Here is a 26,195-nt window from a genome sequence, read left to right as displayed (position 1 = left end):
GCTCTTTGTCCTGTGTCTGCTACAGTCGTTCAGTTTTAGACTAATCAAGAATGTCCTCCACACGACACACAGATGACGAATGCTTTAAAAGAATCAGTGGAATTGCAGAGGTCTCTTCTGACATGTCTTGAAGATTGTCCTTGTTTTTTGTTTTTTTTCTTTTATTATTATTGCTTCTCACATTCCTCCCTTTTGAAACTTTTCACTGGCGTCGCTTCACTTGCAGAGAACAATATTTCACAAAGAAAGGCGAGTTATGACTGGAGACGGCGAAAATATGACCTGTGCAACAGCTTTATGTAAGACATGAAATATTGATCAGAGTCAAGTCTCGCCTGCTGCGACACCCCCAGCTTTCCTCACTGATCAGCGATGCAGGTGGAGCCCTGCCATGTCCTCTGGGGTAACCCCCCGTTTCTAGACTATCTTCTTCACTCTTTGTCTGGATTTTATGAAAACCCGAGCGAGGGCATCTCTCACTTTGATTGATTTCTACATTCTTCTCTTCTCTGCTTGCATTACGTTCATTGATTCTCCCAGAAAACCGAGACAGGACAGATTGCTGATCAGTTTGTGCGAATGTAGATTTACTATCCTGCACAGTGACGAAGAGGAGAGGTGTGCTGCTGATGCTCGAGAACAGGAAATGAAGAGGAATGGAGGAGGAAGACGTGGGACAGAAGGCAGGAAGTGGCAGAGGAAGCTCAATTAGAAGTGTGATGATGATGCAAGAACATGTAAAAGGTCTTAGCCCAGACTCTGCGTATGTCAGGAATTTTTTCTGATACGTGTATTTTTTTTTTCAAAGCTTCAGACACATTTCATGAAGAGATCACCGGGCTGCTAATCCCTTCCAGCAAAGTCGTTCATTTGGCAACCACCTTGAGCAGCGAGAGCGCCCAAACACGCACAGAGGAAGACGCACGCCAAATCAAAAAACTGTCCTTGTTCAAGGACTGCTTCACTCATGAGATGGGCACACGAGCTATAGGGACATGATGTCAGTTCCACTTCTCTTCATTTACATGTTGGCATGAAGATTCTGCTCTTGAATTCATGCAGTTTTCTTTTTTTTTCCTCTCTAAGAAATAAAACAACAAGGATCCGAAGGAGGTTCATAAAAAGAAGAAAGGGGAAAAAAATACAACAGTACTCACCGGTTTAACTGAATTAGCTCTGAAGAATGTTTTTTGTTCAAGGCGTGACAAAAAGCTGCACTTTTATTATTTGTCTCTTTAGCAGAATGTCACGACATATGAGGAACCTAAAATGACAGTTCAGATCTTTTGAACTGAGATCTATAGAAAGCTTTTGAACAATGTCTCACTTCTTGTTGGCAGCTCGTTGAATAACCTCAATATGAAAAAACTGCATTTAATTCTGTTCTGGATTAATGATATAATGTCTAATTTGAAGGCAAAGTGTCTTAAAATAACTCTTATTTCAAAGATTTCACAGCAGTTCATGCAAACAATACTTTACAATACTTAATACTCTTTATTATTTTACTTGACTGGCCTTTTTTTTGTAACAAAACTTTAAACAGACATGTCAAAACATTTAGATTCCCCTCGTCTGTTCATAAGATGTGGTTATATTTGCTGATGTTTTGACCTAGAAGTCCAGTTGATTTTTTTTTTTTAGAGTCAAGAAAAAAACAGTCATTATGCTTAGGGAAATATAACATAATCTGTGCACTTTCAAATGAATTGTGCACCAAAAGGAACAGTTATAAGCTTTAGTTTCACCCTTGTAAAAGCAAAAGGCTTTGGCTTCTTAGGACCCCTGCTATGTTGTAAAATGAGGCCGACAAAGTGCATTCAGTCAATGGCCCAGTGGCAGGTCATGCTTTACAGAAGAACTTTTCAATAAAGCTGCAGGGCTTCAGTTTAAACCATAAGGCAGATTGACTCTTGTGTTTAAATGAAACATTTATTATCAATAAAGACTCACGCTGTCTAAGAATGTACGCCTGTGGAACATGATGTCAGGGAAAGTTGAGGAAAGGTGCCTTTTAAACCTTAGATCTACCTATAGGAAGATTTAGTGAAATATGGAAGTTGAGGGGTTCACAAAATTTCCAATTTGACGGTTCACGTCTTTGAAATCTACATCAGCTAAACTACAGAAACCCACATTTTGAACATGAGGTTTCCTCCCATACCTCAGACTTCAGAGCGAAACCTCAGCAGCAGCACTCATTTCATTTCAAAATGACCATTTATGTTGCAGCATGCTGTCACCGTGATTGGCCCGATGAAAGCGGCGCGGAGGTACCAGGGGGAACCCAGCAGCAGTGTGCTGATAAACAATCAGACACATGGTTTGCCTCGGCCATGCTCGGTAGGTGATGGCTTTCTGATAAGCTCTATAAACACCAGAGCGTCACCTGCAGAGCAGCTTTGCTCTCCCTGCCTGTAAAATATTCATTACTTTTTTTGTCAGTGTCTTCCCTGGTCTTTGAAATGGATTTCAAGCTCTTTTTTTCTTTGTAGACACGAAGCCCGACTTTCTCCTTGTGAACCACAGACAACAGCTTTAAGCTTTAGTGTCTGTTTGAAAGTATTTCTCCTTTCTTTAGTGTTGCTGAAAGCTACTCGGTGATTCATTCTTTCACCACTTCTGATGGAAAGCTGGTGAGTGTTATTTTTTGTGATGTCAAAATGACTCACAGTGGTGGAGCTTAATCTGATCTTTCTTGCTGTTAACTGGGCCACATTCATCTGTCATTATGTAGCCGGCTGGACAAATGGCTGTTTTCAGAGCAAATATTTGCAAAAATGGTTAGGATTGTTGTAGGCCTATACCCACCACTTTCCTCGCCAATATCATCCTTGACAGTAAAGACTGAATTCTTCTGGTTACATTTGGACAAAAAGAACAGCTTTGTCTTCTTTTTATTCTGCAGTTTTAAGAATTTTGATAGTCAGTGTTACCAAAGGAGCCGTGTTTTTCTAATGTGCTGCTGGGGGAATGTCTGAATCCATCCTAATCACATCAAAGAGTTGGGATGTTGAGGAAGCCTGCACTTGAAGTCATTTTGGGTGGCTTAAATCTATTCCCTGCTGATATTTTTCAAATCTTAAAAACAAGACAAGTGGGACATTACTACGATCAGAACCAGGCAGATGTATTGGCTTAAGGTTTGAGTAAAAACAGGATTTCTGTGGTTCTTTCTTGTTTGAGTCTTTCTTTTGGAGCTGAACAGAAAGAGGATGTGATTTATTGTGAAGGGAGGAAGTTGCTTAAACCTAAAATTGAGGCTAATGTCAAGCGTTTCTACTTCAGATAATAAATTTATCATCATAATTTTATTCATAAGAGATAATAATTTGTATTTTAATTATAAAATTGCTGGTCGTACTTAAAGAAAAATCTAATTACTAATTTACAACCATTTTTGTCATCTTGCTAGGTGCTATGTGTATCTCTCTGTATTGTTTACATGTTGAAGCCGCACGATTTTAACACCTTGTGCGTGCTGCAAGCTGTGTCATCAGTTCAAAACCACAAAGAAATAGTCTTATTTCACCTAAATAAATGATGCATATTGTGAAATCAGGGGTAACGAGTATGCTGTAATGAGCCTTCCAAAAAGCCCGGTCAAGCATTAGTGGGGTCAAAACGCCAACCCTGCGTGCTACTGCTACCGTGATAAAATTACCAAGTGCTGTAATCAGTCTAGCCAGACCAGAACATAACTGCACTTTAAGTAATTAAGTACTTTACATGTGTGCTTAGTCCAACCAGAGCTCTGCTACCAGTGCCTGTAATTACTTTCTCTTAGACTAATAACTTAAACTTATATAATATAGTCCTTTGCCTCTCAATTCTGTAAATAATTAGGCTTTATATAACATGCACTTCAGATAACTGTGCCTTCATATAGCCTATACACAGTTTACTTTTAATTAGCATACGGCATATAACTCGCCCATAAAATAGATAAAACATTTTTGTAGACTATCAGGGCTATGATCAGGACTATTATTTAAGAAGATACATATTGATATATTTTCATGTAGCTACTATTTGAAGTTCAGTTTCTGGTAATTACAGCAATTAATGGCAAAACGTTGGTCTTTAACATTGGTTTAGGTTTTTTTACTAAGCTATCCAAGGTCTGCTGCCATGCTGGCAGTAACTAAGGACGCCTTGTAGCACCTACCAAGATGGCGGCACGACTTCTGTCCTCATTCACATAGACTGTGCTAAAGTTCAGCAATTAAATTTTAGCCCTCTGGCCGACCCTCGACTCGATCCTGACCAGAGACAGGATGTTGGTTTGTTATGTTTGTCTGAACCACATGGTCGAGGAGCCGCTCTCCCTGCTGGATCTGAGCGGGGCATTTGGCGTAAGCACTGGCTGATATGCAGCTTAAAATGCTTTGGCTTGTAAATAATGTGGACCTACTCTGCTCACAGGAATGTAAATGCATTGTGATATTGAATTTTACATATATATATATATGACACTTTTTTATGCAAAGAATGGCAGTTTGATATGACACAGCCCTATTTGAAACCCATTTAACAGCTTTTAAAACACACAGGAGGCCTGATTGCTCAATGGAGGCTCGCACTCGTCGCACTTTGACAGCACGCAGTCGCATTTTAAATCAGACACACATCCCGATAATGGACGGGCGATGGATGGAATTACAGATTTGGCCTTAATGTGAGACTGTAACATCATAAAACCCTCTAATTCCTCTCTGTCTGCTCCAGTCGAGGGCTGATTATCATCAACAGTCTGCAGTCATGTGACCGACTCCGCTGCAGTCCTCTCCAGCAGCACTTTGGACAGATGTGACTCTTTCATGCAAGAGGGTTTTAAAAAGCTGCCACTCAAAAGTCACATTGTTCTCCTCTGTTTTAATACTTTCTAAAGGGTTACTTAAAATAGTGGGACAGATCTAGGCCAGCGCTAGACTCAGATAGCTCTAAGCAGATATGTTTCTTTTTAGAAAAAAAGAGGGTTAAAAGCATAAAAAACCACATTGGTTTCGGGGGAATTACTGCATTATAAGATTTTAGCCGTTATGACGCCCCAGGAAGAGCTTTGTGGATCCATTAATGTTCCTGAGATCTTGAAGGAAGAAGTGGTCCTCGAAGACACATAATCCTTGAACTAAAGCACATAAAGCAACAGCAAAACTTTGAAACTTCTGCTGCCTGTTTGTATTTTCTTTTATCAGGGCCAGTAAAACCTCTCTGAGTTTAGCGTTCCACGCTTCCACACACGATAATTGCTCGTTTCTCAGGTGATTGGTGTTATTGCCGGTGTGCTGCAGTCGTGGCTCTTTGAGGCTATTCTTGAGCTTTTTCCTCCTTTTTCTCTGGATAGCTAAGTTGCAGTGCACCCACGCCAAGCCTCGAATTGCATCTAAATAGGAGACATTACACCTACACCACACAGTGAGAGTGTGGAAAGGAAATAAAGGTTGCTCACATCTCAGCCTTAAATCCTCCCAGTAACACAACATATTAACAAAGACTAAAGTGAAATCTGTTGGTGTGACACTTATCCAAATATTCTTGTAAATAAAAAGCAGGATTTCCAAACAATGAAATATGTCTGTCGGTCCAAACCGGGGGGCTTGACATAAGCAGCATTGAAGATAAGCAGGCGAATTTGAATTTAAAAAGAGGCTCGTTAGTCTGTGTGTGATTCAGAGTGTAGGAGGAGCAGCGTCCAGTCGAGTAAGCGGCATGTAAATGGACTCACTGGGTGGACCCGATGAAGACCAGCAGATGGTTTTTCCTCACTGTTGGGGTGCTGCAAAGTGCCACCTCCCCCAAATAATACAAAAAATGCAAAAAAGCTTCTCTTAAACATCAACACGGCCCTGACGCCCTGCTTGGGCCCCATCCTCATCATCTCCACCAACACCATTAGTATGTAAATGATAGCTGGGCCCCTTTGGCCTCAGCTGTCATAGATTGCACCGTACCTCCAGCTTCTCGGCGCATTAATGTGATTTTCTGCATTGTTGTGGGATTATGGAGTGGGTGGGTGCAGGTCGCAGGGAGGTGAGGCTAGTTGGAGTCTTATATATGAACGAGGAAGATTGTATGCTCACAAAAACATGAGGAGATATGAAAGTAGCCCTAAAGCAGGATGTTATTGCAGCTTCCTTTGACTTGCTGATATAAGTTTTTTAAAATCTTTAGCTGCATCTTTGTACTGCAGAAAGATGTGCTCATGGAAATACAGAGCCTATATAAACCCGTGGCCTTCTTTAAGTGATCCTATCAGATGTTTGTTCCACATTCCGCATTGTTCCACATTTCTAGTCAGACTAAAATGTATTGCTTTAATGCACAGAAGTACATTAAAAGTTAAAGTACTTGAAGGGATTTACACTCAGAGTCACATATCCTTGATGCAGAAAGTGGGGGAAACATGACTACCTTTAGGTTTGATCAGTTTCTTTTTCAACATCTCGACAGTGAACTCAGTTTTACCTTCACGCGTCTGCTCATAGTATAATATCTGGAAGGACGCTTGCCAAAGCAGCCTTTATTCTTCACTATATATAATGTGTCCTCTAACTTGCAGCTGAAGAAATGTTCTTGTTTTGTGACTGAGGAGTTTCTAAATGCACGTTTAAACAAAGAAGTAGTGGAAAATCTTTCAAAATCCACACAGAAATTCCCATTTGATTCACACCTGTCTCCAAATTCTCCATGATCTGCAGTTTTGGATGTAAAATCTTTATTTTTCTGTGTTTAAGACCAAGACAAAAACCTTAATGCTTAGCAGTAAAACTCCGAAGCACTGTTGTCACAGTTGTCCTAATTATTTACAACTTAAATGCTTAATGATTAAATATTTAAAACAGAATTTGTAAAAATTATGTAGTTTGCAAACATGTTCAGATCTTCAGTAAAATCATTTTAATTGGGGCGTCTTTGGGGAAACTGCTGTTTCTCTCTAAATGTGATGAAATCTGCCTCAGCACCTTTAAAATGATCCCATGAAGGCATTTTATCTTCCTGGTGAAATGAAAACTCACGGTTTCGCTTTCAACCTAAAGCTTTTGTTTATTGTTTGGAGACTGGTCCTTCTTTAGTCTTCGTGCAAAATTAATGAGCTGTTTTATGTAGCTCTGCATTGCCCAGCACGAGAGGTTATTTCAGTCTGGTTTAGCTTGTGCCACATATGAAAAAAATGCATTTATTTTCCCCAAAATTCCCAGTGAACAAAGCACACATGCTTTTAAATGATCCACGTTTTTAAAACATGTTTTTAAAAACGCTTTCCGTGAATCGTCATTTTTATTGAGTTAAGGTTGTTGCATCATATCATCATTTAAGACTCAAGCTCCATAAGTGTCCTGATTAAAAACAGTTTTTGTTGTTGATTTGTTTTCTCGTGTAGATGATTTTATTGCCTTTTGTTATTTCCCGTGTCATCCCATATGCTCACTTTTTGTCTTTGTGCAGCGAACCTTGTGAGCATCATTAAAAGAAATTAGGACAAAACACTTTTTTTTTTCAAACAAACTAAAAATGCACAGAGCTACAAACACACACAAATGCACATTAAAAGAGTGCAATTAGTTTTAATAAATCTTGAACTCAGCTCTCCTGCAGTTGGAGGCCTTATCCAGGCAGCATTAGTCATCAAGTTGAACAAGTAAAATGATAAAAAGCAACATTTCATTTTGAGAGAAATGTCTCTGTGTTTAGCTCTGCTCATTGAGATTTCCCCTTGAGCTCTGCACAAACACAGATAGATGAAGCCCTGTTCCCTTCCATATGACTGTGAGGACACACATGAGGTCAGTGGTTTTATATAGCTGGATGACACAGAGCCTTTAGGTTTTTCTCAGTGCATGCTTCTGTCCTTCACTGCTCTGAGCTTGCTGGGCTTGCATTAAATTATTTAAAAGACAGCAGTCATCCCAGAGGAAAGCCAACAGACTTTGCACCGCCTCCCGTCAGCCCATGGAGATGCAGCCAGGGGAGCTGGGGGCACTGCTGCCTGAAATAACACAGCAGAGACATGTGCATGTTGTGACTTCAAAACTTGGATCTCGTTCAGAGGCAGCTGCAAACGAAGCCTGTGTGAACAGATGAGGAAGGTGCTGATACAAGAAGGTTTCTTCATAAAGAGCAGGCAACACTCAGTTCCTGTCTTTGACCACTTCAGCCTTCTGGTCCCTCCCCCTCCATCTCCCTTCTCCCCACACAGAGAGGTCTGCGCTCTGCAGGCATGACCAATCGGCTCTGAGAGGAGTGATGGATGATCACTGACTCCTGACACTTCTGCTTTCACCATCGCTTCAAAACAGTCCTTAGTTATCAACCGGAAAGTCCTCCAAACCCAAACTACACACAAACAGGTCAGAGCAGCCTTTGCATGACAATCGATAGATTCAGAGAACCTCGGAGCTTCATGAAATCGATTATATTTCAGTTTGTTTCTCTTGCTTTTTGTTTGTTTCTGTCATTCTCTCTTTTATCAAAGTCTTTGATTTTTTTATTCCATTATCTGTGTAGATAATTAAGATTATATGAATGTGCAATATTTGTAATCGCCCTTTTAATCACAAAATGACAACTTTATCAGATTTTGTCTTTACTTTTGATATATTTTGGCTCTATCCTCCCCACTTTGATTTTAAACTGGAAAAAAACAATTCTTCTATTTTGATACTATTTTTATTCAAGCATCAGCATCCTTGACAGTCCAAAGTGTTTTACCAATGTTCTCTATTCTTCTAACCACATCAAACCTCATGCACAGTTTTAACATTTGAGCTCATTTCCCAAATTATTTTGTCTGACTTTGTTGTGCTCTGCATTTTATCACATTTAAAAAGCCCCAACCTGCAGAAGTGTGTCTCCAGTTCAGTTTTCTGCTTTTGTAAAGGCAGATATGCAACCAAATCCATTTAAAAAAATGTGTCATCATATGAAAATATGGTCAATTCTGCCTTCATAAAAATAAAAGCAAACGTTCAGAACGAGACTTTAGAGTGACTGTTCCCCATCGGGTGACACTGCTGCAGCAATGTCTTCTTCTTATAAGAAAAAGCCAACTGAGGGGGTGTCAAGTGACTGCCTGGGGCCTGCTGTCATCCTTCAAACTCCACATAATCATCACCCATCAACCTTCTCTCAATTTGGATCCATCCTGTCAAATCATTTGTCTGCATTTGTGCTACCTTCAGAAGCTCGCTGCCTCGAGCTGTATGCAAGCATGCTCCAAAGTTTGCTGTGGAGCTATGAGATATTAACTCAAAATTGCTTCTGGTAGGATAAAAAAGCCCCAATAATGACTAAACTGTCAGCTTTTTGTTTTCTGAGCTTCTTTTCATTGCTAGACAATAAAGAATGCTATTCAGACATAAACAAGCGCCTTTTCTCAAGGCCTAATGTTTCTTGACGGATTGCATATCGCTTGCAAGCTTTTCATGCCAGAGTTTTAGACTAAGATTATCAAGGCAAAAGAGGGAAATGATGGAGTTGTAGTCGAACCTTAAAAATAAGTTTATGCACAATCTCACACTCCGAGTATGTGTGAATGACTCACATACTACCACATCAAATACTCGCTGATTATCTGTAAAAATGACCGAGTTACAGCCATTTCTGTGTTTGCAAATGCTGATTAGCTGTGGAGGCCATCCTGAATCAGTTTGTCTTTGACTTTTGTGGTTTACAAGATATTTTGCTAACAGGCAAACAAATACACAGACACAGGAATTTACATGATTGCCCATGTTTCATGCCAGCAGGCAATAATGATACTATGGCTGTTCTTTCTGTGCATCATGGTGCCTTTATTATGCAAATTCTAGTATAATAAGCATTTTCTGCCTGAGACTGTGGAACTGGGAAACTCACATATTTCATCATATTCCTCTGGGACAGAAGCGAGGCTTATTTTTTTCATCTAAGATACAACTAGTCAGGCTCATTTTGTGCTGTGGGTGACAGCATCGCCTTCTCTGGAACCACTGTTAGTGACTGTTCTTTCCTTTTTTGTTTCTGAAATCTCCAATTTACTCCACCGACGGGGCAGGAAGCTCAGATGGAAACAGTCACGCCTCGCAGCAGGACTTCTGCTGCCGTCGTTTGTTCTTCACACAGTCTGGTAAGAAAACTGATGCAGGATTTCAGCCGTTTATTCCCACACTCCATTAAGCAACTTGATTCCCTCCTATCCTAAGATGAATGAGTTTTGTTTTGCGTTGTGTTTTGCTCCTTCAGGAATCATTAGAGGTGGTGTAATGAACCTCAGCTCCAGCTTTCATTTACTCTCCTGTGTGTGGCTTCTGAAAATAAGTGCGTTTTTATCTGTTGCAGACACTTTTGGCAACACTGATTATTTAAAAGAGAAAGAAATGATTAGACTCCGGCTGTTCCCCTTTTCTTTTTTTTTTTCGCCACCCACAGATGTTCAGATGTTTTAGAGTCACACATCTAAGAAGAAAAGTCCAACAATTTGAAAATAAAGAAGGAAAACAACGATTCACATGGACAGGAGTCTTTTTGCTGCTTTTAAAAATCCTGACAGCATGGTGTGCTACAAAACAAATATCAGACTAAATTCTACAGCCACAATTTCACAACAGTTTCAACACCTTTAAAGAACAAATCATAAAGTGAATGTTGGATTTGTCTATTTTTGACTAATAGATAATAAAATCTGTGATGGTTTCTCCCATTTAGAACAATCCAGATGAAACATAGCAAGACAGTTTGACCACAAAGAAAACAAAATTCATTACATTGTTCAAAAACAAGCCAGCAAAGAACAGGCAAGAAGCAAAGTCTGTGAAGAGGTGGTCCTAAAAATAGCAGGAAACCAAAGAGCATAAAAATAATTAGTAAACTGATCAATCAAAACCCAAAACCAGGAAAATGACAAAAACACAAAAGACAAAAGTGCTAAAATAGTCTTGCAAAACACAAAAAATCTGCAGTGTATAGACTATCTTTAAAAATAATCAATACGATCATTGACCACATTATTAGATACACCTTGCTAGAACCAGATGAGAACCCATTTTGCCTTAATTCTTCATGGCACAAATTCATCAAGGTGTTGGAAACACTCTTCAGAGATCTCAGCCCATATTAACATGATAGCATCACACAGTTGCTGCAGATTTGCATCCATGACGTGAATCTCCTGTTCCACGTTGTCCCAAAGGAGCTCGACTGGATTGAGATCTGGTGGCTGCGGAGGCCATTAGAGTCCATTAAATCCAGACTCACCGCAGCAGGCTTTCGAACCTCTTATTGTCCAGTTTTGGTGAGCCTGTGTGAACTGTCGCCTCAGTTTCCTGTTCTCAGCTGACAGGAAAGCGGCACTCGGTGTGATCTTTCGCTGCTGTAGCCCATCTGCTTCGAGGCTGGACATCCAGAGATGGTATTCTGCTGACCTTGGTTGAAACGACTGGTTGTTTGAGCGACTGTTGCCTTCCTGTCATCTCAAACCAGTCTGCTCATTCTCCTTTGACCTCTGACATCAACGAGGCACTTTCCACCACACAACTGACACTCATGAGCTATATTCTCTTTTTTGGACCATTCTCTGTAAAGCCTAGAGATGGTTGTGTGTGAAACTCCCAGTAGATCAGCACGCTGGCACCAACAACTGTGCTGCATTCAAAGTTTCTTAAACCCCCATTCTGATGCCCAGTTTGAAGTCATCTTCATCACATCTAGTTGCCTAAAGGCACTGGGTTGCTGCCAAGTGATTAACTATGTGGGTTAACAAGCAATTAAACAGATGGACCTAATAAAGTGGATGTCACAGGGGTCAACTGAAGCTTCATTTTGACAGCAGAAAGGTTATTTTTAGTATGACAAGTTTTTACTTAAACATTCCTTTATTTCCACCTATGACAAAAATTGACAAATATTTTTATATATATTTTACCACTAAAAATGGATGAAGCATAACTCTTTTTAGAGAACTTTTCCTTCTTTTTGTTTCAGTGAAGCCTGCAGCCCTGAATGTCTCTGACTCCCAGCAGCTTATTTCTGTTTGTCTCAATAATTCAGTTCTTGTTTTTTGCTTTAATAAATGAACATCGGTTGTACCTTCCATGTCAACTAATTTGCTGTTAAAAATAAAAAAAGTTTGTTTTTGCTGGGATGACAAAAATGTGACACAATATCCTGAATCCCAAAGGGCACATTGGTCTCTGTGATTCAGTTGACAGCTTGACCTTCTGTCTTCATCAAAGGCTGGGAACTGCAATAACCGTTAATCTGTTTATGCACTTGATGAATGCCCTGTCGTGCTCACCAGAGGATAAACCCTGGACAGTGATGCCTTTTTTCCAGACTCTAAAATATTTGCTGCACCAAAGAATGGCTGTTCATTGCTTATTCAGGTGTGCATGGATGGAGCACATTCTAAATAATTTGTGATGTGTCTTACAGACTCTTTCCATCTCTTTTTGCAACAACCAGCCTCTCAAAAACTCAAGCAGGGTTTTATCCTCTAAAGCCTTTCTTTTGGCTTGCATTGTCAACATGGGTTATTTATTCTCATAACTTCACGGTGCTTTGCTTTTATCAGCCCTCCTGACGCTGCAGAACAGATGAAAAGCTTCAACCCTCAGATGTGTGTCTCCACCTGCGTGATCGGCTCTCGCAAAGGTAGATATGGAACCAAATTCTTTAAAATCCTGCGGATTAAGTGTGAATGCAAAATGACAGCATGGAAAGGTTTTCTTACTATTTACATTTTTTCAGGCATGAAAAGAAAACAAGCACAAAGCAGTGTATTCTTTAAAAATGTCAACAACAAAGAGAATATCACTTTCCATTTTCTCTGTTTTCTTGTCATTAAAAAAGATCCAATTAATTAGCAGGCTTGGTGTCTGTGTTTGTATTCAATTGCTAGCAAAATATCATGAACTATTGGATGGACTTAAATACACATCTACAGCTAATTAATGTTTCCAATCAACCTGATTCAAAAAGGTCACCACAGCTAGCTGACCATAGCCAATACAAAACTGGAGATAATGCAGTTAATTTTAAAGGTATTGAGCTAAAGTTTGGTGTTTTAATAGCTGAGAGTAATCTCTAAAACATACTCAGAGTCCTAACAGATTGTATAAGGTTTGTAGGGCAATTTTCATTCCTTTGAGGAGTGATAGTTTTATAATTTGTATGATGTAATCTCACCAGTTCCCCTGTGTTATTGAGCCCAAAAAACTAAACTGCATGAGAAAGGTGTCACAACTTATCAAGGGTAAAGTTTGGACATCCTTCATCAAATACTGCAAATACTTTTGTAAAAAAAAAAAAAATACACACACACACACACATATATATATATATATATATATATATATAATATATATATATATATATATATATATACATATATATATANTATATTAGTATTTTATTATTTGTGTCTCATAACTTTGTGTGAGAAATATTACTGAAAAGAGCAACATACAAATTTGATGGTTTGGCCATGGCCTGTTTTTAATCATTGTTGAAAAAGGTCAAGTGATTCAAATGTCAAACCTTTTTTTTTATCTGATTTGTCAAATGCTGTTCCAACAACTGACAGCAAAGGGCTCCCATAAGCAGCTGCATTATACTTTAAAATTTGTAATAAATTATTGCCAAAGACCACTGTCATTTAGTTTTTAGGTCTGGCATGCTGTCTAAATACAAATACATTTAATAAAAAATCAAATTGAGTGAATACATTTTATGTAATGGGACATGTGTGGCCCCGTGATGGACTTGAGACCTGTCCAGGGTTGTACTCCGCCTCTCCAACAATGACAGCTGGAGATATGCACCATCTCCCCCTCAAGCCTGATGGAGAAATGGGTAAAAGGATGGACGGATGAATGGATGAATGGCTGGATGGATGGGACACTTGTGAATAAAACATCCACAAAATTTGCATTCTTATAAATCAAAGGCTAAAGATGTGACTTTCATGTGTTTGTATGTGGTCAACTCAACAAGCTGCTCATTAAACATCAGCACACGCAGAAAGTAAAAGTAGTGCAGCTCAGCCTCGGTTACAAACATTAAGGGTGGTATCTCACTGGGCTCAGACTGCTGGTAGACTAGTTGGCAACTCAAAATTGGGAGAAAATATGCAAATGTTCTGTTCTAGTCTCCCTAACTGGCCAGCAAGCCATGAGGATGCATTTTAAGCAGCCAGTTTTTGAAAATCCTGGCCTTTTTTGTGTGCATGGCTTTCAAAACAGCATTCTTGGCTGCGCACATTATTTCGTTGCTCTCATCTACCCACATCATCCCAGTTCGGCTCATTTTGTACCCAATTTGCAGCTGCCCACACTTTATGATTTAATCTGCCTGATTTCACTATTGAAATGAAGATAGGCATATTTGGACCAGTTTTTCTACAATTATTTCTCATCTGTGTGCTGTTTAGACACAGATATTTGCCTTTGGTGTTTTCAGTCAGAGGAGAATCCTGCAGGAGTCAAAAAACAGCTCGGAGATGGGTTAGCAATGCCTGCGACACAATTCAGGTAAGTTTGAGACATCCACATTGACTCTGGAATTATTTTGAGAGAAGATGTGTTTCTCAATTTTTTAAAACATGTTTAAAACTCAAGACACGTGGCTGTACACTTCTGTGAATCGTGCAAGGAAGTTGAGAACTCTGTGAAAGTCACAAGGCTTTGTGGAGACTCCCTCATGGATACCGTTCGCCAACTAGTCTGAGCCCAGTGAGATACCACCTTAAAGTTTTGGTTCTGTGAACGTTTGATGAAGTTAAAGGGTGACAGTTTGCATGCTGTAACTTCTCTAATTCCTCTCTTGAGGAGTTGTAAATTGGGATGTCACTATGGTTTAGGTGCCAGGAAAGGAGTTCCTCTTTCTTGCTGTGGGGGGTTTTGAGTGTAAAAGGCTACATATAAAAGTCAAACGGAGATTTCCCAGGGCAGAGAAATGACACATTTTTACTGAAACTCTGCACCCTGTCTATTTTTAAAGTTGCAGGTGAATAATCTTCACTTGTCAAACTTTCAGGATGTCATTTCTTTTACCCTAAAAGTGACACTTTAAAGGTCTCAGCTCATTCCCCTGCAGAGTTTGGATGTTGCTGATTCATCTTGTCCCTCGGAGAGAAAATAACTGCTGTAGGACTCTTGTAGTCACAAAGTAGAGCCTTGCCTCTAAGAGCACAGCCTCTGAGTCACGGTTTAGTGCAAGCCTTTGAAGGAGATCATTAGCTGCTGCAGGAAATGCCGCACCAATACAAATGAAAATTGGCATTGTTGAAACAAGGACAAAGGAAGTGCTTGCTCCACTCTTGTGTTCTGTGTTTGGAGGGTTGGCAAAGATTATTGCAAAATAATTGGAGCTTTGTGCTCTTTTAGAAGGTTACTTTGAAATCTAGAAATTTTAAGCCTCTAACCTCTTCACCCTTTTCCCATTCCACCACATTACCACTCATAAGTGCAAAATCCAATGCTCACACTTTGCTTTGGAAGAGGAAATAGTGCAGGAAAGAAAAGCAGCGTGTATTGGCAACCAAACCTAATGGCAGAGAGGAACAGGAGGTCCCGGACGCCCCAGCCCCCTGAGCTGGCTTTGTTCCTGCATCTTCTTTGCAGCAATTCAAAAGCAGCTTGCACAAATTAGACCCATGGGGAGAGAAAGCAGACCAAGGTGCAGCAAACAACTGTCACTCAGATCACTTTCTGCTGCAGAGAGAGGGGACACCACTGCATATGCAAGGTGCTCGAACAGACGAATTGGCCACGAGGGACCAGATGTTCCTCTACCTCGTCTCACTAATAAATGCTCCTGGCGTGGCTCTGCAGCATGGCTCTTGCATCTCTGTTAATTTCAGCACAAGATGAAGTGAAGCAAGTTTGAAATTCATGTAACGTTTTCAACTTTTTCCTGCTGCTGATAAAAGTGGACACAGCAGCTTTTGTTAGCCCACACACCTGGGACACAAGGCGACAAGAGACAACAAAAAAAAAAGAAAAGAGAGCACAAAAAGCAAAGACAGAATCAAGTTTCCCCACATGACAACCACAACAGTTAAACCACAACTTTAACTTTATAGATCACAGGTGTTGTGTTCACAATCATGAGCGAGTTGGAAATGCAACATTTTCTCCCAGCTGTAGACGTACAGCCAATGATTACTTTCTGAAAGTTTCATTAAAATCCATTTAGTTGTTCAGGAGTTATTTTGTTAACGGTACAAACACAAGCACGAGCAGAAACATCTCCAGCTCCACCTTGACCAGATTATCCCTTTAACGTGCTGATTCATTTCCTGCTATGATCCTGGCTCAGAAGTAAAACCTTTGTGGTATTTAGTTCATCGGACTCGCTTCGTTTCTTTTGCTGGAGGTTGTGATGTTTTTGGATAGTTAAACCGATCCCTGTGACGGTGTTTTATCATCTAAAGATGGGCATCATGGAAAGAAGAAAGTGTTGCTGCGTGCATCCGCCTCTCCCCACGCCGCCCCGCCTGCCTCCAGCAACAAAGACCGACAGTCGGACCGTTTGATGCTGCCTCCTGGATGAAAGGCCACTGTAATTGGTTGCCATTACAAACTGTAGACCGTCCTCGACAATGGCAGTGGGCAGAAAGATAAGAAACATGTTACCACCATTTTTTGAAATCCAGTTTCTGCCAAACGAACAAGTCCTTTGTTGTTTAAATATGAACCGTGAATGTTTTTAATGTGTTAATTTTGCACTCTGTATGCACTGACTAATTACTTCTATCTATGCCACACAGCAGTTTTCATTTCGTCGCCGGGTGAAGAATTTGTCTACTGAAGTGTTCAAAAAGCTCTTTTTAAGGAGCTCCCTTTTATGTTGGTGATTTATGTACTTTCAGGTTGCTACACAATAATACATTTACAGTTCAAGTATTAAATGCTTAATTCCTTTCACTGGATAAAGTACAGATTGTGACTAACAACCATGGAAAATCCAGTTCATGCAGGGACATGAATCCCAACACAACCCAGTAAAGGACAGACACAATCCTTCAGTGAAAGCGGCTGATAATGTTTTTGCCTGCATGTGTGTTTGAGTGCCTGACTTTTACCAAAATGCCTCACGAACAGCTGGACAGATTGTAATGAAACTCTCAGGACGTAATCACTGGATGAACATCTACAACTGATTACCTTTTGGACTCAACCCAATTCAAGAGGCACACTGTGTTGGCTGAAGGCCAACACATTGATGGCTACAACTCAGTTGATTTTATAGATACTGAGCTAAGATTTGGTGTTTTAGCAGCTGAGAGTCATTCAAAATAAGGAATCCAAGCACTAAGAAATCCTGCGAGATATCTGGTTTATGTATTACATAATGTTACTTTCAAGGTTTGCCCAAAGTTTGCCTGATCAGCACATCCAGTCAGTCCATAAATTTACTGAACTCCTGGCAGACTGATCAAAAAGGGGCCTTAACCATCAGCCTAGGCTGCTCTGTGCCATGGCTGATAAGGTACTTAACTATTGATAACTACTTGACAACACATCCCTTCAGAAATGTGCAGACTATTCCTTTAAGTGAAAAGCATGCTTGTTGACTGGAGAGGTTGTTAACCGAGTGTGTTTATCAGCTCATTGTTGCCACCTGAGAGGCTTTCCTGAGCTGCCCTCCTCCTGGGATTTGACAGACACAACAGATGAAGCTTTGGAGCAATAAAAAACAAACCTCTCAGGTTTGCCTCAGATACACAACGCATTCACACAAGTGCACAGATGTAAAGACAGCAAGGGACAGATCCTGCCCAGGAGGGGGTAAATTTAGAGTCTTGCGTAATGTGCTTTTAACACAACACAGAGTGGATGAATTTTTAATGCCTGACCAGAGAGAGAGAGAGGAGGAGAGACAGGAAGAGGAAAAACTGAATAAAGTTAAGCATTTAATCTGTGCTGTTGCTCAGGGGTGAGACAGAGATCTGAAAGCAGCCTATCAGCATCAGGCGCGGCGCAGACTGGCCGCCAATGTAGCAGCCACGGATGGCTGCATCTGCAGAACAGGCAGCAAAGAGGAGAGAGGATGTGAGGGGGGGCTGCAGGAAGAATACTGTGAGATGCATGAGGCAGAGGAGTGAGGAGAGTTTGCATGAATGAGTGAGCAGGAATAACTATGAGCCATGTCAGTGCTGGTTTTCCCAGCGGGAGCAAGAGTACCGCAGTTTCTCCAGCGAAGCCCCTCCACTCAGATGTTTACAATGCAAAGACAAGAACAAACATGTCTACCATACTGTCTGGCTGAAAAAGAATGACTGAATAAAATCATCAATGAAGCTGCTTTTCCTCAGCTCCTCTCTTCCTTTGTACTGTGCTCATAAGTTGTTGTCTTCGCTGAGAAAATAAGCAAAATAAGAATAAAAAACAACATCAGATGCTGAGGAGAAGTGCATCAAAACCACATAAAAATAGCAACAGTACAGTTTCTTCTCGCAGTCTCACACTCTTAGTATCCAACTGCAAATAAATATATAAAAAAATAAAATGTTCTGCATACTGCTTGACAAAATCTGATTCATTTTTGAGAGGATTTTTTGTTGAAGATGTATATTTATTTTTTTATTTTTTAACCAGTTTTTCCTCCCAGGAAAGTTCAGACAAGATAATACTGAGGGCATAATAATTACATAAATCACCAGACCATAACAGATTAAGACAAAAGTTTTACAAATAATGATTTGTGTGCAAGTCTGGTTTAATTATGTTGTTGGAACCGCTGCTGAACCACAAAAAGACAAAATTAACAATATAACAATCAGCCTAAATCACACACAGACACCCAACAACAGGCTTAAAGCAGGTTCTACAAAATGTAACGAATAGATTTTTGATTTGAAACATGAACATTTGCCATCTTAACCTAAACACAAGAACACTTAGTTACATGTGAAATGAGCATTTAAAGAAACTGTGAAGAGATATGTGAAAAAGCCTATTTGGTGGTTGGAAAATGAAGCACTTAATTATGTGTCATCCATGAAATCAGAATTTTCTGTGGTCCAGCTGAAAGCTTTATATAACCTTCAATATCTACTATATTAGAAAACCAAGATTTAATAATGTCCAAAATGATTTGAACATTACCTGAAAAAAATACAGATATAGTAGAAAAAGAAATAAAGTTATTCTCTCACGTCTCTAAACAAAACACAGTTTCTGTCCTGTTGTATAAATGCTCTGATTTTTATTTATTTATTTGTCTGTTTTCCATTTTAATCCTTGACAGGACTGGGACACCAAAGGAAAACAAAATGCCTGTTTTCTCCTGCATTAGAGAGCAGGAGATTCTGTATGAGGCGCACACTTTCTGTTGAAAATCTCACGCTGTGACACCTGGGTGGAGTCCACAGGAGGTGAGACGGGATGCAAAGACAACCCTGCAGGAGTCACAGTGTGGTGGAAGAGGCGCTCGACTCATCTGTAATAATGTCACTTTTTCGTGTTGATATCCGCAAGAAGCAAGGCATCTGCACCACTGTCAAAAACGAGAGGAAAGCAAAACACGGGGAAACAGAAAGGAACATGAAACTGCGAGTGTTATTAGTGCCCCTGCTGGGAATTCTCAGGAGAATAACATGTTCTGTTCACACAGTGGCACATTTGGACATTTTCTGGACCATAAAAGCTCAATTGTTTTAAAAAAAAAAGGATTAAACACATAATTCTCCAAAACTGATTCAGCTGTAAATTAAAGGTTGGGAGGGCAGGAATGTGGCAACATTTTATTTTTTACTCCTCCTGCTATGTGAGCACGAGTATTTTCAGCTCATGAAAATGAGTTCCCTGCATGCTCTTTGTTGCTTTTATTGCCTAACGGCCTGTAGTCTTCTGCTACGCATCTAGATTTTCTAAAGTCTGTAAAAATATGCAAGTGGAAAAGCAGAAATCCAGCATCCTTACTGAATTGCAACATGCTGAAACAAATCATAGAATTTCTACAAATAATGACAAAATATAACCGGAGAAGGCACTATATCAAAAAAAATGTATCATTATTGCAGTGTCAACATGCACAAAATCCCAAAGGGCTGCAACAAATGGCAGAGACGAACTGCATGCCTGTAATATATTTGTCAATCAAATGAATCCCCACTGCTCTTTTCACACACAACCAATTTATATAATAGTGACCAAAATGCTGAAGCACACAGAGAGTGTTGTGAGAATCATGATGCCCACAAAAAGAGGGAGAAAAGGGAAATTAAAGGCAGCTAATATGTAATCTCAATATTCAGAAATATTACAATTGGATGTTTTTGTTCTAATTCACAAATTTGATCCAGAGTTGGGGCCCTAATGGCTTCATGACGACAGAATAATGGCCGTGTGTTTGTGTGATCGGGAGGTTGAGTCGCAATAAAACCAGTTACTTTTCTTAAGTATTTTCTAGCCTTTAATGAGGTTACACTTGTGAGGTTAATTATTTTTGCATTTGAAGGAAGAAGACTCAACAACTGAGCTGCAGGAGTCAGGTATATTTAAATTAAAAAAAATTAATAAAATTGTTTTTTTTTAACTGTTATTCCTTATCAAAGGGCTGCATGGTGGAGTAGTTGGTTTGCACTGTTGATTTTCAGCAGGGAAGTTGCAGGTTTGACTCCTGGCTGCAGCTTTTCTGCAGAAAATCTGCACATTCTCCTCGTGGGTTTTCTCCAGGTGCTTACCTTTTTAACCCACAGTCCAAGAAACTACCATGTTAGGTGAACTGGTGACTAAATCATCAGGTGTGAGTGTGACTGAGAGCTATCGGCTGGTCTGAAAGAGACCAAAACTAAAATGGTTGTCTTAAAACAACTTCAATCTCAAAAATAAAATATTAAAAAAGGAGAAACGTGCATTCATCCAACAGTGTCTGAGCACAAGCATTAATATTACCTACTTGTGCTTCAGGCTGCATGATTGACACACTGACTCACTGACATAAGTTTTCAAAGTTGTGCCGAGACTAAATTAGCAACACATTTCTCTGCCGTTGGCTTGGAAACAAAAAGAAAAAGGAATAAAGCTTACATGAGTTGTGAGATTTCTTGGAAACATCTGCCTTGAAAGAGTGGTGTACAGGTTCCTTTGGGAGCTCCACCACCTACAGTATGACTCACTACATGCTTTTCCTCTCAGCCTTGCTGCTTTCCTCAGGAGGATAACACTCAGGAGAGAGAAAGTTGACAGAAAACACAACACAAAGGCTGTTTGGCCTTTCTGCCTGTTTGCCTGAAAACAGTGTGACAGCAAGTATCACTGAATTTCACGTGAAAAAGCATCGTTATTTACTGCGAGCTCAGATTGTTTGGTGCTGGAAATGACAGATGGAGGGTCAAAAACTGGCTATCCATCATCTCACAAAGCTTTACTACGAAGGAATCTGAATAGACAAAAGATCTGCGTGGTTGATCAGCAGATTTATAAACTCACTTCTAATAACCATGCCCATATGTTCAGATCTCCTAGGAGTCACAAAAGTGGCATGGCAGTGAAAAATAGTCCAAATACATCATCTGAGGGCGACGTAGTGAAAAGAATCTCAGTGGAAGCTGCAGCAGATACAGGAAACGGGTCAAACAAGATGTCACACCTTCAGCACCACTATAAAACCATCATCTTTTCGGCATTACTCATCTGTTTTGTCCTTTCTGTCTCCCAGTAAAGCAAAAAAAATTTTAAAAAAATAAGCCTGCAATCATTTTCTATGCACACGGCAGCTCTGCAGCAGAAAACCAGCCTCTGAGCTGTTTTCACCCTGTGGGAAAAATCCTGTCATGTATTGATTACTTCTTAGAAAATCCTTCTGTTCTGAATAACTCGTGGAGTTTTCTCGGTCTGAGCATCGAGTTGTTAAACTGTTCAGAACATGAAAAGGTAGACATCTCACTCCATCATTCCATATCACGTGCAAAATAAAAAGGCGAGCTCCATTTGTTGATGGAGACCCAAAGCTCGGCAGCACATCCCGTTTCTCTCCCTTTGAGAAAGACTCAGAGCTGAATTCAACATTTGCAATTTTTATGCCTCATATTTATCCACATTTTTTAGTTATAAACTCGTCCAGAGGTGCAAAAGTACCCCTTATAGGACAGACAGCGTGATAAATTCATATGAAATTGTAATAAAATAGATAAATGAACTCAATGAGCCCAACTGCTGGATTAAAATGTTGTCATGCTAAATTCCTGGAAATAAGAGTTGAATACAGTCTCAGCTTTTCTCAAATAAAGCCTCCTTTGTCACTCTCATTTTGTCATTTTTGTAAAGATTATTCAAAGCTCTATTTTACACCAAATCATGGCGTTTTAGAACCCCCTCTGAGTCCAAGAGTATAAAGTTAAAATAACAACATCCCACTGCTGTTTAGCCTGGGTCTCAGATGAAACTCAACAGATTTATTCCACTGCTGCCCTTTATGAGCTTCAAATGAAGGCTCATATTTGATTTCATAGAAATATTAACACTGGATGGCATTGAAATGCCAAATGCAGTCCTTAAATGATGCAAACAGAAAGTCAAGCTTCAGGTTAGTTACAGTAAATAGATGAACAAGTCATGGTCAAGGACTGTCTGCACTTAATAAAGACAAGTTGTTTTTCTGTGCATGATAATCAATCTTCTTTGTAATGATTTTGTTTATTGTTGTTTAGGCTTTTAAACCCCGTGGCACAGACTGTATGTCATCACTACATCACATCCTTGAGCCACAAAGCCAGCTTTTCTTTTCACATGTCCACTCTTATGGCTCTGTTACGACGCCACTTGGCGGCAAAAAGGTGCAAAACAGCTGGACTGACCTCAACCTCTCCGCCTCCGCCTCGGCCCGTTCAGAAATCACACAGAGACGACCAGAAGTAGTCTTGGTTCTATCGGCTGTACGTCTACAACTTTTGGAGTCAATCCAGTCCAACACAAAATGGCTCCAACTCTTTCAACATTACAGATATTGAGGTAAAATTTGGTGTGGTAGTAGCTGAGAGTTATTACTGCATGTGTGCAGGAATTAGCTCTAACAGGTTGCATCATAAAATTACACATAATGTAATTTTCAAGATCTGACCCAATCAAGTTTAAATCCAAAACTGCAGCATGAAAGGGCAATGGGCGATATGCATTCCTTCACAGAACGCTAGGCCTTTAATCTCTGTAGCGTTAATCATCTTGTTCCCACTCTGTAAGGACCTGACGTGTCACTAAATGTCTTACAGTCTAAGTACTCAAACTGAAGCCTCAGCCCTGTCTTACTGTCGGATAAAACTGTTTTCATGTTTATGAGAAGAGACTGAAAAGGCAAAGCGAAAAGTGATGTTGGAGCTCACTTGCTTCCTTACTCTGAGCTATTTCTTGACTTGGTGAAACAGGTTCCTTAGCTGAACTCTTGTTCAGTCTCTTACCATTTGAATTTCAATGAATTGCTGCACTTAAGCTGCTCAGGTCAACAGGTTTCTCCTTCACAAAATAAAAGAAATAACACGGCCTGTCCAATTGGAGTAATTCTGTAGTAGTAGTACAAATCACGGTGAACAGTGACAGTAAGTGGGCTAGAGTTTGTAAAATAAGCTTCAGAAACAAAGACCTTATAGTTTGTTTTGTTCTCTCTCCCGCTTGTCATGTTTGAATTTGTAACTCGGAGTTAATTACTCGCCCAGATGGGAGCAACAATCACCTCACTCGATCGTGGCAGCTGTCCTGACAAAGCCTTTGCCCCGACAAACAAGATTCACTCACCGCATTACGAGCACTCCTGTGTTTTATTTCATTAGAAAGAAGCAGGGAGGTGATTGCTTTTGTTTCATCAAGTCAATCACAAACATTGATTTGATGCGTTTTTTTTTTCCTTTTTCATCTCTCGTGGCCCGTTAAACCGTTTGTCGTCAAATGACATCAGTGCCGCCTGCCTCCGGATACGGTTTAATTTGATTATTTTACAGCAACATCGTGAAACGAGCTGTCACCCACCGCTTAAGGCGAAGCGGTGATAAGCAGTGACATCTTGCAAGATCTCACATCATCGCACAAGATCAAGTAATTTACAAGGTTTGACCAGAACGGCTACAGCTCCGTTTTCCCTCAACATGATGATCTCAGTTTAAAACTCAGTTTACCATAAAAGGTGGCTGTCGATATGCATTCTGCCAATTAATTCTAGGTCTTTAATTATAAGGAGTCCCCACACTTTAAGTTAATGTTCTTTTGTAATATCAAGCAATCATGCTCCAAGATTTTGCAAATACTCCCCAGCATCATGTTGCATCAGCTAATTGGTTTCAAATATGTCTGACTCATTTAAGTCCTCCTGACTAATGTCCGCACATCTGTCCACTTAAATTCAAACGCAAAGTAAAAAACTTATTTCAGTACTGGCCTCAAGACATTAAGATCAAACAAACGGACCTAAATTTAGCAGCATAGTTCGCCGCTGACCCCTCAGCTGAATCCAGAGAAGCTCTTCTTGCAGGAGTTTCTGCCACGAGCCATTTGTTTGACTGACTTTGAAGGGCTTTGCTTGAATTTGGTTGTTAAAGTGATCCTACAGGCTTCAGTGGGAAAATATAAAACAATTTCCCTACCTTTCAGTGCTGATGTGGATTTGGAAGGAAAAAAAGACACTTATCATCTTCCCTGGTGGACTGTGGTTAATCTCTCCCAGGTAATGAGAGACACGGTGGATTTTAAGATACAATGGCGCTGAAGATTAGCCCCCATTAGTGAATCTTAAGCAGGGAAACACGGTGTACGCCTCATTAAAGAAGAACTCCATTTGTTGTGTTTATTTTTGCAAAAACCTTCCTCCAACCAGCTTAAAGCTAAGGCCCAAAGGACATTAGTCTCATTATTCAAAAACAAATTTATGAAAATCCCAGTTGGTTTTTAGCGAAACAACAAATATCCCGACTGCTTTTTTTATTCTGCAGGGTTAACAATATTATAAATATTGTTTAGTCTGGATATGATTTTTCCATTAAAACTGAGGGCAGCAGCATCTTGTTTTGATTTAACAAGAGCCCCAAGATTCAAGCTAACTCGTCGAAACAGCGTCAACATACCAAGGCGTCACAGGAGGTCCGAAGGGCTCCTCTGGAAGGAACCACCAAGATATTAGCTGCACGCTGACGCCATCACACCCACCTGTCCATATGATGTGAAAAGAAAACAGGATTTCTCAGGCCAGGCCACTTTCCTTCAGGTTATATTTGCTCTCGCTTTCAGCAACAGACAAACATCAGAATGAGCAATGATTTACTGTCTGCAACTGTTTTAAAACAAATTTTTAAATATAATCAGCATTAAAGTAGTTTATAGTTTGCGTTTGAAAGGACTTTACTGTGGAATCAAACCTTAAACACAACCTTAACTTTGAAATGGATGAAATAAAGGTGCCCATATCAGTTTTCAGCCACCTTTTCATGTCTAATGAAATGTACAAATGTCATGTTTCACGCTGAACGCTCACAAAAATGACACCATAATCAAAAGGTTTTTCCTTCATTTTTGTAGTAATAATCAAAAAATAAAAACGTACTTTAAGTTTTTTACCTAATTGTGATTCTACATTCACGTCTTTAATTAAAAAGACACATCAAGAAGATGAAAAACACTGAAAAGTTATATCGCTACTTTCAGACACATTAGAAATTTACTCAATGGGATGTATTTGAACATAATAATATGTCTTAGATCTTTCATACAACTTTAAAACCAGTCGGATCACATTAATATGGATCATAAGTCACAACAGGCTTCATCATTATAATAAGCACTGAATATAAGATGGTGAGTTTTAATAATCTAATCATGCACTCAGATGTTTGACTTGTCTTTAAAGCAGGTCATAACTTTGCACCCCTACCTGTGAAAATGAGAGCATCTCTGAAAAAGGTTCAGCTTTTAGTCGGGCCACATTCCTGTTCAGGTCCATCAAAGAATAAAACACACCTTTTGTAAGGATTGGGTTTTGTTTTGTTTTCTTTTGGATTTATTTTGCTCTTGTTTTCTTGTCTGTGTCTTGTTCCTTGTGCTTCATTCATTATTCACTTCCTCTCTGTTTGCCCCTGCTTGTCTGCCACACCCATCTCCACCTGCCAGCTATCATAATCACTCACCTGTGCCCACTTCCCATAATCACCCTGTGTTTAAAACCTGGTCATTTTCTTCACCAACCCACTGGATCATTGTTGTGCTTTTCGTCTGCTCATGGGCTCGTCTTGC

The 26,195-nt window shown here is 39.8% G+C and overlaps 1 long non-coding RNA gene across 2 annotated transcripts; it reads right to left on the bottom strand.

Annotated features, from left to right (window-relative positions):
* Positions 1-7,572: 7,572 nt before the first annotated feature.
* On the bottom strand, positions 7,573-25,987 carry LOC112450782. 2 transcript variants are annotated; one of them, XR_003039467.1, is made up of 3 exons: positions 25,837-25,987; positions 25,034-25,115; positions 7,573-7,990 (listed from the first exon to the last, which is right to left on the bottom strand). It is a non-coding gene; the product is annotated as an uncharacterized LOC112450782 (long non-coding RNA). The 2 variants fall into 2 exon arrangements; XR_003039468.1 differs by lacking the exon at positions 7,573-7,990 and adding an exon at positions 18,864-19,479.
* Between the last annotated feature and the right edge of the window lie 208 nt (positions 25,988-26,195).

The sequence above is a fragment of the Kryptolebias marmoratus genome, linkage group LG6 (assembly GCF_001649575.2).
Source record: "Kryptolebias marmoratus isolate JLee-2015 linkage group LG6, ASM164957v2, whole genome shotgun sequence".
Classification (NCBI taxonomy): domain Eukaryota; kingdom Metazoa; phylum Chordata; class Actinopteri; order Cyprinodontiformes; family Rivulidae; genus Kryptolebias; species Kryptolebias marmoratus.
The sequence above is the reverse complement of the archived record's forward strand: the minus strand, read 5'-3'. Positions and strand labels throughout refer to the sequence as shown.